The following is an 18,305-nucleotide window of genomic DNA, read 5'->3' as shown; positions in this document are numbered from 1 at the left end:
TTGAATGCTCAGTGTCCATTGAAATGGTTTTTTCAATCCAAAAAACATTGCTCATTGTCATTTTAATAGATGAGAGAGGGAAATAAGGTTGTGCTGACTGTAGCGCTTTTCAATTTTGTATAAAAAGAGTTGTACTACGACCCCGACGAGACTCGAACTCGCAATCTTCTGATTCGAAGTCAGACGCCTTCTCCATTTGGCCACGAGTCCAACGATCTTAAACACGCAGTAATGCCTATTGTACACTGCGGATCAAAACATTCTTTCTTTCTCTGGTCACCAAGATAAATACCTTACTTTTGAATGCCCAGTGTCCACTGAAATGGTTTTTTCAATCCAAAAAACATTGCTCATTGTCATTTTAATAGATGAGAGAGGGAAATAAGGTTGTGCTGACTGTAGCGCTTTTCAATTTTGTATAAAAAGAGTTGTAATTCGACCCCGACGAGACTCGAACTCGCAATCTTCTGATTCGAAGTCAGACGCCTTCTCCATTTGGCCACGAGTCCAACGATCTTAAAGAAGCAGTAATGCCTATTGTACACTGCGGATCAAAACATTCTTTCTCTCTCTGGTCACCAAGATAAATACCTACTTTTGAATACCCAGTGTCCATTAAAATGGTATTTTCCATCTGAAAAACATTCCTCAATGTCATTTTAACAGATAACACAGTCCTTTTGTATATGGTCCATTAGATAGATCCTCTACTTTGGAATGCCCAGTGTCCAATGAAATGTTATTTTCAATCCAAAAAACATTGCTCATTGTCATTTTAATAGATGAGGGAGGGAAATAAGTTTGTGCTGACTGTAGAGCTTTTCAATTTTGTATAAAAAGAGTTGTACTACGACCCCGACGAGACTCGAACTCGCAATCTTCTGATTCGAAGTCAGACGCCTCATCCATTTGGCCACGAGTCCAACGATCTTACAGACGCAGTAATGCCTATTGTACACTGCGGTTCAAACATTCCTTTTGCTTCTGGTCACCAAGATAAAAAATCTACTTTTGAATGCTCAGTGTCCATTGAAATGGTATTTTCCATCTGAAAAACATTGCCCATTGTCATTTTAGCAGATAACACAGTCCTTTTGTATATGGTCCATTAGATAGATCCTCTACTTTGGAATGCCCAGTGTCCAATGAAATGTTATTTTCAATCCAAAAAACATTGCTCATTGTCATTTTAATAGATGAGGGAGGGAAATAAGGTTGTGCTGACTGTAGCGCTTTTCAATTTTGTATAAAAAGAGTTGTACTACGACCCCGACGAAACTCGAACTCACAATCTTCTGATTCGAAGTCAGACGCCTTATCCATTAGGCCACGAGGCCAAAGATCCTACAGACGCAGTAATGCCTATTGTACACTGCGGATCAAAACATTCTTGCTTTCTCTGCTCACCAAGATAAATACCTTACTTTTGAATGCCCAGTGTCCATTGAAATGCTTTTTTCAATCCAAAAAACATTGCTCATTGTCATTTTAATAGATGAGAGAGGGAAATAAGGTTGTGTTGACTGTAGCGCTTTTCAATTTTGTATAAAAAGAGTTGTACTACGACCCCGACGAGACTCGAACTCGCAATCTTCTGATTCGAAGTCAGACGCCTTATCCATTAGGCCACGAGTCCAACGATCTTACAGACGCAGTAATGCCTATTGTACACTCCGGTTCAAACATTCCTTTTGCTTCTGGTCACCAAGATAAAAAATCTACTTTTGAATGCTCAGTGTCCATTGAAATGGTATTTTCCATCCAAAAAACATTGCTCATTGTCATTTTAATAGATGAGGGAGGGAAATAAGGTTGTGCTGACTGTAGCGCTTTTCAATTTTGTATAAAAAGAGTTGTACTACGACCCCGACGAGACTCGAACTCGCAATCTTCTGATTCGAAGTCAGACGCCTTATCCATTAGGCCACGAGTCCAACGATCTTACAGACGCAGTAATGCCTATTGTACACTGCGGTTCAAACATTCCTTTTGCTTCTGGTCACCAAGATAAAAAATCTACTTTTGAATGCTCAGTGTCCATTGAAATGGTATTTTCCATCTGAAACACATTGCCCATTGTCATTTTAACAGATTACACAGTCCTTTTGTATATGGTCAACTAGATGGATACTCTACTTTGGAATGCCCAGTGTCCACTGAAATGTTATTTTCCATCCAAAAAACATTGCTCATTGTCATTTTAATAGATGAGGGAGGGAAATACGGTTGTGCTGACTCTAGCGCTTTTCAATTTTGTATAAAAAGAGTTGTACTACGACCCAGACGAGACTCGAACTCGCAATCTTCTGATTCGAAGTCAGACGCCTTCTCCATTAGGCCACGAGTCCAACGATCTTACAGACGCAGTAATGCCTATTGTACACTGCGGTTCAAACATTCCTTTTGCTTCTGGTCACCAAGATAAAAAATCTACTTTTGAATGCTCAGTGTCCATTGAAATGGTCTTTTCCATCTGAAACACATTGCCCATTGTCATTTTAACAGATAACACAGTCCTTTTGTATATGGTCAAATAGATAGATCCTCTACTTTGGAATGCCCAGTGTCCACTGAAATGGTATTTTCAATCCAAAAAACATTGCTCATTGTCATTTTAATAGATGAGAGAGGGAAATAAGGTTGTGCTGACTGTAGCGCTTTTCAATTTTGTATAAAAAGAGTTGTACTACGACCCCGACGAAACTCGAACTCGCAATCTTCTGATTCGAAGTCAGACGCCTTATCCATTAGGCCACGAGGCCAACCATCTTACAGACGCAGTAATGCCTATTGTACACTGCGGATCAAAACATTCTTTCTTTCTCTGCTCACCAAGATAAATACCTTATTTTTGAATGCTCAGTGTCCATTGAAATGGTATTTTCAATCCAAAAAACATTGCTCATTGTCATTTTAATAGATGAGAGAGGGAAATAAGGTTGTGCTGACTGTAGCGCTTTTCAATTTTGTATAAAAAGAGTTGTACTACGACCCCGACGAGACACAAACTCGCAATCTTCTGATTCGAAGTCAGACGCCTTATCCATTAGGCCACGAGGCCAACGATCTTACAGACGCAGTAATGCCTATTGTACACTCCGGTTGAAATATTCCTTTTGCTTCTGGTCACCAAGATAAAAAATCTACTTTTGAATGCTCAGTGTCCATTGAAATGGTATTTTCCATCTGAAAAACATTGCCCATTGTCATTTTAACAGATTACACAGTCCTTTTGTATATGGTCAATTAGATAGATACTCTACTTTGGAATGCCCAGTGTCCACTGAAATGTTATTTTCCATCCAAAAAACATTGCTCATTGTCATTTTAATAGATGAGGGAGGGAAATGCGGTTGTGCTGACTGTAGCGCTTTTCAATTTTGTATAAAAAGAGTTGTACTACGACCCAGACGAGACTCGAACTCGCAATCTTCTGATTCGAAGTCAGACGCCTTATCCATTAGGCCACGAGTCCAACGATCTTACAGACGCAGTAATGCCTATTGTACACTGCGGTTCAAACATTCCTTTTGCTTCTGGTCACCAAGATAAAAAATCTACTTTTGAATGCTCAGTGTCCATTGAAATGGTATTTTCCATCTGAAAAACATTGCCCATTGTCATTTTAACAGATAACACAGTCCTTTTGTATATGGTCAATTAGATAGATCCTCTACTTTGGAATGCCCAGTGTCCACTGAAATGGTATTTTCAATCCAAAAAACATTGCTCATTGTCATTTTAATAGATGAGAGAGGGAAATAAGGTTGTGCTGACTGTAGCGCTTTTCAATTTTGTATAAAAAGAGTTGTACTACGACCCCGACGAAACTCGAACTCGCAATCTTCTGATTCGAAGTCAGACGCCTTATCCATTAGACCACGAGGCCAACGATCTTACAGACGCAGTAATGCCTATTGTACACTGCGGATCAAAACATTCTTTCTTTCTCTGGTCACCAAGATAAATACCTGATTTTTGAATGCTCAGTGTCCATTGAAATGGTATTTTCAATCCAAAAAACATTGCTCATTGTCATTTTAATAGATGAGAGAGGGAAATAAGGTTGTGCTGACTGTAGCGCTTTTCAATTTTGTATAAAAAGAGTTGTACTACGACCCCGACGAAACTCGAACTCGCAATCTTCTGATTCGAAGTCAGACGCCTTATCCATTAGGCCACGAGGCCAACGATCTTACAGACGCAGTAATGCCTATTGTACACTGCGGATCAAAACATTCTTTCTTTCTCTGGTCACCAAGATAAATACCTTATTTTTGAATGCTCAGTGTCCATTGAAATGGTATTTTCAATCCAAAAAACATTGCCCATTGTCATTTTAACAGATAACACAGTCCTTTTGTATATGGTCAATTAGATAGATCCTCTACTTTGGAATGCCCAGTGTCCACTGAAATGTTATTTTCCATCCAAAAAACATTGCTCATTGTCATTTTAATAAATGAGAGAGGGAAATTAGGTTGTGCTGACTGTAGCGCTTTTCAATTTTGTATAGAAATGGTTGTACTACGACCCCGACGAGACTCGAACTCGCAATCTTCTGATTCGAAGTCAGACGCCTTATCCATTAGGCCACGAGGCCAACGATCTTACAGACGCAGTAATGCCTATTGTACACTCCGGTTGAAACATTCCTTTTGCTTCTGGTCACCAAGATAAAAAATCTACTTTTGAATGCTCAGTGTCCATTGAAATGGTATTTTCCATCTGAAAAACATTGCCCATTGTCATTTTAACAGATTACACAGTCCTTTTGTATATGGTCCATTAGATAGATCCTCTACTTTGGAATGCCCAGTGTCCACTGAAATGTTATTTTCAATCCAAAAAACATTGCTCATTGTCATTTTAATAGATGAGAGAGGGAAATAAGGTTGTGCTGACTGTAGCGCTTTTCAATTTTGTATAAAAAGAGTTGTACTACGACCCCGACGAAACTCGAACTCGCAATCTTCTGATTCGAAGTCAGACGCCTTATCCATTAGGCCACGAGGCCAACGATCTTACAGACGCAGTAATGCCTATTGTACACTGCGGATCAAAACATTCTTTCTTTCTCTGGTCACCAAGATAAATACCTTATTTTTGAATGCTCAGTGTCCATTGAAATGGTATTTTCAATCCAAAAAACATTGCTCATTGTCATTTTAATAGATGAGAGAGGGAAATAAGGTTGTGCTGACTGTAGCGCTTTTCAATTTTGTATAAAAAGAGTTGTACTACGACCCCGACGAAACTCGAACTCGCAATCTTCTGATTCGAAGTCAGACGCCTTATCCATTAGGCCACGAGGCCAACGATCTTACAGACGCAGTAATGCCTATTGTACACTGCGGATCAAAACATTCTTTCTTTCTCTGGTCACCAAGATAAATACCTTATTTTTGAATGCTCAGTGTCCATTGAAATGGTATTTTCAATCCAAAAAACATTGCCCATTGTCATTTTAACAGATAACACAGTCCTTTTGTATATGGTCAATTAGATAGATCCTCTACTTTGGAATGCCCAGTGTCCACTGAAATGTTATTTTCCATCCAAAAAACATTGCTCATTGTCATTTTAATAGATGAGAGAGGGAAATAAGGTTGTGCTGACTGTAGCGCTTTTCAATTTTGTATAGAAAGAGTTGTACTACGACCCCGACGAGACTCGAACTCGCAATCTTCTGATTCGAAGTCAGACGCCTTATCCATTAGGCCACGAGGCCAACGATCTTACAGACGCAGTAATGCCTATTGTACACTCCGGTTCAAACATTCCTTTTGCTTCTGGTCACCAAGATAAAAAATCTACTTTTGAATGCTCAGTGTCCATTGAAATGGTATTTTCCATCTGAAAAACATTGCCCATTGTCATTTTAACAGATTACACAGTCCTTTTGTATATGGTCAATTAGATAGATCCTCTACTTTGGAATGCCCAGTGTCCACTGAAATGTTATTTTCAATCCAAAAAACATTGCTCATTGTCATTTTAATAGATGAGAGAGGGAAATAAGGTTGTGCTGACTGTAACGCTTTTCAATTTTGTATAGAAAGAGTTGTACTACGACCCCGACGAGACTCGAACTCGCAATCTTCTGATTCGAAGTCAGACGCCTTATCCATTAGGCCACGAGGCCAACGATCTTACAGACGCAGTAATGCCTATTGTACACTGCGGTTCAAACATTCCTTTTGCTTCTGGTCACCAAGATAAAAAATCTACTTTTGAATGCTCAGTGTCCATTGAAATGGTATTTTCCATCTGAAAAACATTGCCCATTGTCATTTTAACAGATAACACAGTCCTTTTGTATATGGTCAATTAGATAGATCCTCTACTTTGGAATGCCCAGTGTCCACTGAAATGGTATTTTCAATCCAAAAAACATTGCTCATTGTCATTTTAATAGATGAGGGAGGGAAATACGGTTGTGCTGACTGTAGCGCTTTTCAATTTTGTATAAAAAGAGTTGTACTACGATTTAGACGAGACTCGAACTTGCAATCTTCTGATTCGAAGTCAGACGCCTTATCCATTAGGCCACGAGGCCAACGATCTTACAGACGCAGTAATGCCTATTGTACACTCCGGTTGAAACATTCCTTTTGCTTCTGGTCACCAAGATAAAAAATCTACTTTTGAATGCTCAGTGTCCATTGAAATGGTATTTTCCATCTGAAAAACATTGCCCATTGTCATTTTAACAGATAACACAGTCCTTTTGTATATGGTCAATTAGATAGATCCTCTACTTTGGAATGCCCAGTGTCCACTGAAATGTTATTTTCAATCCAAAAAACATTGCTCATTGTCATTTTAATAGATGAGGGAGGGAAATACGGTTGTGCTGACTGTAGCGCTTTTCAATTTTGTATAAAAAGAGTTGTACTACGACCCCGACGAGACTCGAACTCGCAATCTTCTGATTCGAAGTCAGACGCCTTATCCATTAGGCCACGAGGCAAACGATCTTACAGACGCACTAATGCCTATTGTACACTGCGGTTCAAACATTCCTTTTGCTTCTGGTCACCAAGATAAAAAATCTACTTTTGAATGCTCAGTGTCCATTGAAATGGTATTTTCCATCTGAAAAACATTGCCCATTGTCATTTTAACAGACAACACAGTCCTTTTGTATATGGTCAATTAGATAGATCCTCTACTTTGGAATGCCCAGTGTCCACTGAAATGTTATTTTCAATCCAAAAAACATTGCTCATTGTCATTTTAATAGATGAGGGAGGGAAATACGGTTGTGCTGACTGTAGCGCTTTTCAATTTTGTATAAAAAGAGTTGTACTACGACCCCTACGAGACTCGAACTCGCAATCTTCTGATTCGAAGTCAGACGCCTTATCCATTAGGCCACGAGGCAAACGATCTTACAGACGCAGTAATGCCTATTGTACACTGCGGTTCAAACATTCCTTTTGCTTCTGATCACCAAGATAAAAAATCTACTTTTGAATGCTCAGTGTCCATTGAAATGGTATTTTCCATCGGAAAAACATTGCCCATTGTCATTTTAACAGATAACACAGTCCTTTTGTATATGGTCCATTAGATAGATCCTCTACTTTGGAATGCCCAGTGTCCACTGAAATGGTATTTTCAATCCAAAAAACATTGCTCATTGTCATTTTAATAGATGAGGGAGGGAAATAAGGTTGTGCTGACTGTAGCGCTTTTCAATTTTGTATAAAAAGAGTTGTACTACGACCCCGACGAGACTCGAACTCGCAATCTTCTGATTCGAAGTCAGACGCCTTATCCATTAGGCCACGAGGCCAACGATCTTACAGACGCAGTAATGCCTATTGTACACTGCGGTTCAAACATTCCTTTTGCTTCTGGTCACCAAGATAAAAAATCTACTTTTGAATGCTCAGTGTCCATTGAAATGGTATTTTCCATCTGAAAAACATTGCCCATTGTCATTTTAACAGACAACACAGTCCTTTTGTATATGGTCAATTAGATAGATCCTCTACTTTGGAATGCCCAGTGTCCACTGAAATGTTACTTTCAATCCAAAAAACATTGCTCATTGTCATTTTAATAGATGAGGGAGGGAAATACGGTTGTGCTGACTGTAGCGCTTTTCAATTTTGTATAAAAAGAGTTGTACTACGACCCCTACGAGACTCGAACTCGCAATCTTCTGATTCGAAGTCAGACGCCTTATCCATTAGGCCACGAGGCAAACGATCTTACAGACGCAGTAATGCCTATTCTACACTGCGGTTCAAACATTCCTTTTGCTTCTGATCACCAAGATACAAAATCTACTTTTGAATGCTCAGTGTCCATTGAAATGGTATTTTCCATCGGAAAAACATTGCCCATTGTCATTTTAACAGATAACACAGTCCTTTTGTATATGGTCCATTAGATAGATCCTCTACTTTGGAATGCCCAGTGTCCACTGAAATGGTATTTTCAATCCAAAAAACATTGCTCATTGTCATTTTAATAGATGAGGGAGGGAAATAAGGTTGTGCTGACTGTAGCGCTTTTCAATTTTGTACAAAAAGAGTTGTACTACGACCCCGACGAGAGTTGAACTCGCAATCGTCTGATTCGAAGTCAGACGCCTTCTCCATTTGGTCACGACTCCAACGATCTTACAGACGCAGTAATGCCTATTGTACACTGCGGATCAAAACATTCTTTCTTTCTCTGGTCACCAAGATAAATACCTTACTTTTGAATGCCCAGTGTCCATTCAAATGTTATTTTCAATCCAAACAACATTGCTCATTGTCATTTTAATAGATGAGGGAGGGAAATACGGTTGTGCTGACTGTAGCGCTTTTCAATTTTGTATAAAAAGAGTTGTACTACGACCCCGACGAGACTCGAACTCGCAATCTTCTGATTCGAAGTCAGACGCCTTATCCATTAGGCCACGAGGCCAACGATCTTACAGACGCAGTAATGCCTATTGTACACTCCGGCTCAAACATTCCTTTTGCTTCTGGTCACCAAGATAAAAAATCTACTTTTGATTGCTCAGTGTCCATTGAAGTGGTATTTTCCATCTGAAAAACATTGCCCATTGTCATTTTAACAGACAACACAGTCCTTTTGTATATGGTCAATTAGATAGATCCTCTACTTTGGAATGCCCAGTGTCCACTGAAATGTTATTTTCAATCCAAAAAACATTGCTCATTGTCATTTTAATAGATGAGGGAGGGAAATAAGGTTGTGCTGACTGTAGCGCGTTTCAATTTTGTATAAAAAGAGTTGTACTACGACCTCGACGAGACTCGAACTCGCAATCTTCTGATTCGAAGTCAGACGCCTTATCCATTAGGCCACGAGGCCAACGATCTTACAGACGCAGTAATGCCTATTGTACACTCCGGTTGAAACATTCCTTTTGCTTCTGGTCACCAAGATAAAAAATCTACTTTTGAATGCTCAGTGTCCATTGAAATGGTATTTTCCATCTGAAAAACATTGCCCATTGTCATTTTAACAGATTACACAGTCCTTTTGTATATGGTCAGTTAGATAGATCCTCTACTTTGGAATGCCCAGTGTCCACTGAAATGGTATTTTCAATCCAAAAAACATTGCTCATTGTCATTTTAATAGATGAGGGAGGGAAATACGGTTGTGCTGACTTTAGCGCTTTTCAATTTTGTATAAAAAGAGTTGTACTACGACCCAGACGAAACTCGAACTCGCAATCTTCTGATTCGAAGTCAGACGCCTTATCCATTAGGCCACGAGGCCAACGATCTTACAGACGCTGTAATGCCTATTGTACACTCCGGCTCAAACATTCCTTTTGCTTCTGGTCACCAAGATAAAAAATCTACTTTTGAATGCTCAGTGTCCATTGAAATGGTATTTTCCATCTGAAAAACATTGCCCATTGTCATTTTAACAGACAACACAGTCCTTTTGTATATGGTCAATTAGATAGATCCTCTACTTTGGAATGCCCAGTGTCCACTGAAATGTTATTTTCAATCCAAAAAACATTGCTCATTGTCATTTTAATAGATGAGGGAGGGAAATAAGGTTGTGCTGACTGTAGCGCGTTTCAATTTTGTATAAAAAGAGTTGTACTACGACCTCGACGAGACTCGAACTCGCAATCTTCTGATTCGAAGTCAGACGCCTTATCCATTAGGCCACGAGGCCAACGATCTTACAGACGCAGTAATGCCTATTGTACACTCCAGTTGAAACATTCCTTTTGCTTCTGGTCACCAAGATAAAAAATCTACTTTTGAATGCTCAGTGTCCATTGAAATGGTATTTTCCATCTGAAAAACATTGCCCATTGTCATTTTAACAGATTACACAGTCCTTTTGTATATGGTCAGTTAGATAGATCCTCTACTTTGGAATGCCCAGTGTCCACTGAAATGGTATTTTCAATCCAAAAAACATTGCTCATTGTCATTTTAATAGATGAGGGAGGGAAATACGGTTGTGCTGACTGTACCGCTTTTCAATTTTGTATAAAAAGAGTTGTACTACGACCCAGACGAAACTCGAACTCGCAATCTTCTGATTCGAAGTCAGACGCCTTATCCATTAGGCCACGAGGCCAACGATCTTACAGACGCAGTAATGCCTATTGTACACTGCGGTTCAAACATTCCTTTTGCTTCTGGTCACCAAGATAAAAAATCTACTTTTGAATGCTCAGTGTCCATTGAAATGGTATTTTCCATCTGAAAAACATTGCCCATTGTCATTTTAACAGATTACACAGTCCTTTTGTATATGGTCAGTTAGATAGATCCTCTACTTTGGAATGCCCAGTGTCCACTGAAATGGTATTTTCAATCCAAAAAACATTGCTCATTGTCATTTTAATAGATGAGGGAGGGAAATACGGTTGTGCTGACTTTAGCGCTTTTCAATTTTGTATAAAAAGAGTTGTACTACGACCCAGACGAAACTCGAACTCGCAATCTTCTGATTCGAAGTCAGACGCCTTATCCATTAGGCCACGAGGCCAACGATCTTACAGACGCAGTAATGCCTATTGTACACTCCGGTTGAAACATTCCTTTTGCTTCTGGTCACCAAGATAAAAAATCTACTTTTGAATGCTCAGTGTCCATTGAAATGGTATTTTCCATCTGAAAAACATTGCCCATTGTCATTTTAACAGATTACACAGTCCTTTTGTATATGGTCAGTTAGATAGATCCTCTACTTTGGAATGCCCAGTGTCCACTGAAATGGTATTTTCAATCCAAAAAACATTGCTCATTGTCATTTTAATAGATGAGGGAGGGAAATACGGTTGTGCTGACTTAGCGCTTTTCAATTTTGTATAAAAAGAGTTGTACTACGACCCAGACGAAACTCGAACTCGCAATCTTCTGATTCGAAGTCAGACGCCTTATCCATTAGGCCACGAGGCCAACGATCTTACAGACGCTGTAATGCCTATTGTACACTCCGGCTCAAACATTCCTTTTGCTTCTGGTCACCAAGATAAAAAATCTACTTTTGAATGCTCAGTGTCCATTGAAATGGTATTTTCCATCTGAAAAACATTGCCCATTGTCATTTTAACAGACAACACAGTCCTTTTGTATATGGTCAATTAGATAGATCCTCTACTTTGGAATGCCCAGTGTCCACTGAAATGTTATTTTCAATCCAAAAAACATTGCTCATTGTCATTTTAATAGATGAGGGAGGGAAATAAGGTTGTGCTGACTGTAGCGCGTTTCAATTTTGTATAAAAAGAGTTGTACTACGACCTCGACGAGACTCGAACTCGCAATCTTCTGATTCGAAGTCAGACGCCTTATCCATTAGGCCACGAGGCCAACGATCTTACAGACGCAGTAATGCCTATTGTACACTCCAGTTGAAACATTCCTTTTGCTTCTGGTCACCAAGATAAAAAATCTACTTTTGAATGCTCAGTGTCCATTGAAATGGTATTTTCCATCTGAAAAACATTGCCCATTGTCATTTTAACAGATTACACAGTCCTTTTGTATATGGTCAGTTAGATAGATCCTCTACTTTGGAATGCCCAGTGTCCACTGAAATGGTATTTTCAATCCAAAAAACATTGCTCATTGTCATTTTAATAGATGAGGGAGGGAAATACGGTTGTGCTGACTGTACCGCTTTTCAATTTTGTATAAAAAGAGTTGTACTACGACCCAGACGAAACTCGAACTCGCAATCTTCTGATTCGAAGTCAGACGCCTTATCCATTAGGCCACGAGGCCAACGATCTTACAGACGCAGTAATGCCTATTGTACACTGCGGTTCAAACATTCCTTTTGCTTCTGGTCACCAAGATAAAAAATCTACTTTTGAATGCTCAGTGTCCATTGAAATGGTATTTTCCATCTGAAAAACATTGCCCATTGTCATTTTAACAGATTACACAGTCCTTTTGTATATGGTCAGTTAGATAGATCCTCTACTTTGGAATGCCCAGTGTCCACTGAAATGGTATTTTCAATCCAAAAAACATTGCTCATTGTCATTTTAATAGATGAGGGAGGGAAATACGGTTGTGCTGACTTTAGCGCTTTTCAATTTTGTATAAAAAGAGTTGTACTACGACCCAGACGAAACTCGAACTCGCAATCTTCTGATTCGAAGTCAGACGCCTTATCCATTAGGCCACGAGGCCAACGATCTTACAGACGCAGTAATGCCTATTGTACACTGCGGTTCAAACATTCCTTTTGCTTCTGGTCACCAAGATAAAAAATCTACTTTTGAATGCTCAGTGTCCATTGAAATGGTATTTTCCATCTGAAAAACATTGCCCATTGTCATTTTAACAGACAACACAGTCCTTTTGTATATGGTCAATTAGATAGATCCTCTACTTTGGAATGCCCAGTGTCCACTGAAATGTTATTTTCAATCCAAAAAACATTGCTCATTGTCATTTTAATAGATGAGGGAGGGAAATAAGGTTGTGCTGACTGTAGCGCGTTTCAATTTTGTATAAAAAGAGTTGTACTACGACCTCGACGAGACTCGAACTCGCAATCTTCTCATTCGAAGTCAGACGCCTTATCCATTAGGCCACGAGGCCAACGATCTTACAGACGCAGTAATGCCTACTGTACACTCCGGTTGAAACATTCCTTTTGCTTCTGGTCACCAAGATAAAAAATCTACTTTTGAATGCTCAGTGTCCATTGAAATGGTATTTTCCATCTGAAAAACATTGCCCATTGTCATTTTAACAGATTACACAGTCCTTTTGTATATGGTCAGTTAGATAGATCCTCTACTTTGGAATGCCCAGTGTCCACTGAAATGGTATTTTCAATCCAAAAAACATTGCTCATTGTCATTTTAATAGATGAGGGAGGGAAATACGGTTGTGCTGACTGTACCGCTTTTCAATTTTGTATAAAAAGAGTTGTACTACGACCCAGACGAAACTCGAACTCGCAATCTTCTGATTCGAAGTCAGACGCCTTATCCATTAGGCCACGAGGCCAACGATCTTACAGACGCAGTAATGCCTATTGTACACTGCGGTTCAAACATTCCTTTTGCTTCTGGTCACCAAGATAAAAAATCTACTTTTGAATGCTCAGTGTCCATTGAAATGGTATTTTCCATCTGAAAAACATTGCCCATTGTCATTTTAACAGATTACACAGTCCTTTTGTATATGGTCAGTTAGATAGATCCTCTACTTTGGAATGCCCAGTGTCCACTGAAATGGTATTTTCAATCCAAAAAACATTGCTCATTGTCATTTTAATAGATGAGGGAGGGAAATACGGTTGTGCTGACTTTAGCACTTTTCAATTTTGTATAAAAAGAGTTGTACTACGACCCAGACGAAACTCGAACTCGCAATCTTCTGATTCGAAGTCAGACGCCTTATCCATTAGGCCACGAGGCCAACGATCTTACAGACGCAGTAATGCCTATTGTACACTGCGGTTCAAACATTCCTTTTGCTTCTGGTCACCAAGATAAAAAATCTACTTTTGAATGCTCAGTGTCCATTGAAATGGTATTTTCCATCTGAAAAACATTGCCCATTGTCATTTTAACAGACAACACAGTCCTTTTGTATATGGTCAATTAGATAGATCCTCTACTTTGGAATGCCCAGTGTCCACTGAAATGTTATTTTCAATCCAAAAAACATTGCTCATTGTCATTTTAATAGATGAGGGAGGGAAATAAGGTTGTGCTGACTGTAGCGCGTTTCAATTTTGTATAAAAAGAGTTGTACTACGACCTCGACGAGACTCGAACTCGCAATCTTCTCATTCGAAGTCAGACGCCTTATCCATTAGGCCACGAGGCCAACGATCTTACAGACGCAGTAATGCCTATTGTACACTCCGGTTGAAACATTCCTTTTGCTTCTGGTCACCAAGATAAAAAATCTACTTTTGAATGCTCAGTGTCCATTGAAATGGTATTTTCCATCTGAAAAACATTGCCCATTGTCATTTTAACAGATTACACAGTCCTTTTGTATATGGTCAGTTAGATAGATCCTCTACTTTGGAATGCCCAGTGTCCACTGAAATGGTATTTTCAATCCAAAAAACATTGCTCATTGTCATTTTAATAGATGAGGGAGGGAAATACGGTTGTGCTGACTGTACCGCTTTTCAATTTTGTATAAAAAGAGTTGTACTACGACCCAGACGAAACTCGAACTCGCAATCTTCTGATTCGAAGTCAGACGCCTTATCCATTAGGCCACGAGGCCAACGATCTTACAGACGCAGTAATGCCTATTGTACACTGCGGTTCAAACATTCCTTTTGCTTCTGGTCACCAAGATAAAAAATCTACTTTTGAATGCTCAGTGTCCATTGAAATGGTATTTTCCATCTGAAAAACATTGCCCATTGTCATTTTAACAGATTACACAGTCCTTTTGTATATGGTCAGTTAGATAGATCCTCTACTTTGGAATGCCCAGTGTCCACTGAAATGGTATTTTCAATCCAAAAAACATTGCTCATTGTCATTTTAATAGATGAGGGAGGGAAATACGGTTGTGCTGACTTTAGCGCTTTTCAATTTTGTATAAAAAGAGTTGTACTACGACCCAGACGAAACTCGAACTCGCAATCTTCTGATTCGAAGTCAGACGCCTTATCCATTAGGCCACGAGGCCAACGATCTTACAGACGCAGTAATGCCTATTGTACACTGCGGTTCAAACATTCCTTTTGCTTCTGGTCACCAAGATAAAAAATCTACTTTTGAATGCTCAGTGTCCATTGAAATGGTATTTTCCATCTGAAAAACATTGCCCATTGTCATTTTAACAGACAACACAGTCCTTTTGTATATGGTCAATTAGATAGATCCTCTACTTTGGAATGCCCAGTGTCCACTGAAATGTTATTTTCAATCCAAAAAACATTGCTCATTGTCATTTTAATAGATGAGGGAGGGAAATAAGGTTGTGCTGACTGTAGCGCGTTTCAATTTTGTATAAAAAGAGTTGTACTACGACCCCGACGAGACTCGAACTCGCAATCTTCTGATTCGAAGTCAGACGCCTTATCCATTAGGCCACGAGGCCAACGATCTTACAGACGCTGTAATGCCTATTGTACACTCCGGCTCAAACATTCCTTTTGCTTCTGGTCACCAAGATAAAAAATCTACTTTTGAATGCTCAGTGTCCATTGAAATGGTATTTTCCATCTGAAAAACATTGCCCATTGTCATTTTAACAGATTACACAGTCCTTTTGTATATGGTCAATTAGATAGATCCTCTACTTTGGAATGCCCAGTGTCCACTGAAATGTTATTTTCAATCCAAAAAACATTGCTCATTGTCATTTTAATAGATGAGGGAGGGAAATACGGTTGTGCTGACTGTAGCGCTTTTCAATTTTGTATAAAAAGAGTTGTACTACGACCCCGACGAGACTCGAACTCGCAATCTTCTGATTCGAAGTCAGACGCCTTATCCATTAGGCCACGAGGCCAACGATCTTACAGACGCTGTAATGCCTATTGTACACTGCGGTTCAAACATTCCTTTTGCTTCTGGTCACCAAGATAAAAAATCTACTTTTGAATGCTCAGTGTCCATTGAAATGGTATTTTCCATCTGAAAAACATTGCCCATTGTCATTTTAACAGACAACACAGTCCTTTTGTATATGGTCAATTAGATAGATCCTCTACTTTGGAATGCCCAGTGTCCACTGAAATGTTATTTTCAATCCAAAAAACATTGCTCATTGTCATTTTAATAGATGAGGGAGGGAAATAAGGTTGTGCTGACTGTAGCGCGTTTCAATTTTGTATAAAAAGAGTTGTACTACGACCCCGACGAGACTCGAACTCGCAATCTTCTGATTCGAAGTCAGACGCCTTATCCATTAGGCCACGAGGCCAACGATCTTACAGACGCTGTAATGCCTATTGTACACTCCGGCTCAAACATTCCTTTTGCTTCTGGTCACCAAGATAAAAAATCTACTTTTGAATGCTCAGTGTCCATTGAAATGGTATTTTCCATCTGAAAAACATTGCCCATTGTCATTTTAAGAGATTACACAGTCCTTTTGTATATGGTCAATTAGATAGATCCTCTACTTTGGAATGCCCAGTGTCCACTGAAATGTTATTTTCAATCCAAAAAACATTGCTCATTGTCATTTTAATAGATGAGGGAGGGAAATAAGGTTGTGCTGACTGTAGCGCTTTTCAATTTTGTATAAAAAGAGTTGTACTACGACCCCGACGAGAGTTGAACTCGCAATCGTCTGATTCGAAGTCAGACGCCTTCTCCATTTGGCCACGAGTCCAACGATCTTACAGACGCAGTAATGCCTATTGTACACTGCGGATCAAATCATTCTTTCTTTCTCTGGTCACCAAGATAAATACCTTACTTTTGAATGCCCAGTGTCCATTGAAATGGTATTTTCAATCCAAAAAACATTGCTCATTGTCATTTTAATAGATGAGGGAGGGAAATACGGTTGTGCTGACAGTAGCGCTTTTCAATTTTGTATAAAAAGAGTTGTACTACGACCCCGACGAGACTCGAACTCGCAATCTTCTGATTCGAAGTCAGACGCCTTATCCATTAGGCCACGAGGCCAACGATCTTACAGACGCAGTAATGCCTATTGTACACTCCGGTTCAAACATTCCTTTTGCTTCTGGTCACCAAGATAAAAAATCTACTTTTGAATGCTCAGTGTCCATTGAAATGGTATTTTCCATCTGAAAAACATTGCCCATTGTCATTTTAACAGACAACACAGTCCTTTTGTATATGGTCAATTAGATAGATCCTCTACTTTGGAATGCCCAGTGTCCACTGAAATGTTATTTTCAATCCAAAAAACATTGCTCATTGTCATTTTAATAGATGAGGGAGGGAAATAAGGTTGTGCTGACTGTAGCGCTTTTCAATTTTGTATAAAAAGAGTTGTACTACGACCCCGACGAGACTCGAACTCGCAATCTTCTGATTCGAAGTCAGACGCCTTATCCATTAGGCCACGAGGCCAACGATCTTACAGACGCAGTAATGCCTATTGTACACTGCGGTTCAAACATTCCTTTTGCTTCTGGTCACCAAGATAAAAAATCTACTTTTGAATGCTCAGTGTCCATTGAAATGGTATTTTCCATCTGAAAAACATTGCCCATTGTCATTTTAACAGACAACACAGTCCTTTTGTATATGGTCAATTAGATAGATCCTCTACTTTGGAATGCCCAGTGTCCACTGAAATGTTATTTTCAATCCAAAAAACATTGCTCATTGTCATTTTAATAGATGAGGGAGGGAAATAAGGTTGTGCTGACTGTAGCGCGTTTCAATTTTGTATAAAAAGAGTTGTACTACGACCCCGACGAGACTCGAACTCGCAATCTTCTGATTCGAAGTCAGACGCCTTATCCATTAGGCCACGAGGCCAACGATCTTACAGACGCAGTAATGCCTATTGTACACTGCGGTTCAAACATTCCTTTTGCTTCTGGTCACCAAGATAAAAAATCTACTTTTGAATGCTCAGTGTCCATTGAAATGGTATTTTCCATCTGAAAAACATTGCCCATTGTCATTTTAACAGACAACACAGTCCTTTTGTATATGGTCAATTAGATAGATCCTCTACTTTGGAATGCCCAGTGTCCACTGAAATGTTATTTTCAATCCAAAAAACATTGCTCATTGTCATTTTAATAGATGAGGGAGGGAAATAAGGTTGTGCTGACTGTAGCGCGTTTCAATTTTGTATAAAAAGAGTTGTACTACGACCCCGACGAGACTCGAACTCGCAATCTTCTGATTCGAAGTC

The 18,305-nt window shown here is 39.3% G+C and overlaps 3 non-coding genes across 3 annotated transcripts; all 3 read right to left on the bottom strand.

The window, feature by feature from the left end:
• Positions 1 to 9,269: 9,269 nt before the first annotated feature.
• On the bottom strand, positions 9,270 to 9,342 carry Trnar-ucg (transfer RNA arginine (anticodon UCG)). Its single transcript has one exon. It is a non-coding gene; the product is annotated as a tRNA-Arg (tRNA).
• A 755-nt stretch (positions 9,343 to 10,097) lies between these two features.
• Positions 10,098 to 10,170, bottom strand: Trnar-ucg (transfer RNA arginine (anticodon UCG)). Its single transcript has one exon. It is a non-coding gene; the product is annotated as a tRNA-Arg (tRNA).
• Positions 10,171 to 11,752: 1,582 nt separating this feature from the next.
• Positions 11,753 to 11,825, bottom strand: Trnar-ucg (transfer RNA arginine (anticodon UCG)). Its single transcript has one exon. It is a non-coding gene; the product is annotated as a tRNA-Arg (tRNA).
• Between the last annotated feature and the right edge of the window lie 6,480 nt (positions 11,826 to 18,305).

The sequence above is a fragment of the Haliotis asinina genome, chromosome 3, assembly GCF_037392515.1.
Source record: "Haliotis asinina isolate JCU_RB_2024 chromosome 3, JCU_Hal_asi_v2, whole genome shotgun sequence".
Taxonomy (NCBI): Eukaryota; Metazoa; Mollusca; class Gastropoda; order Lepetellida; family Haliotidae; genus Haliotis; species Haliotis asinina.
This window is presented reverse-complemented; position numbering and strand designations above follow the sequence as displayed.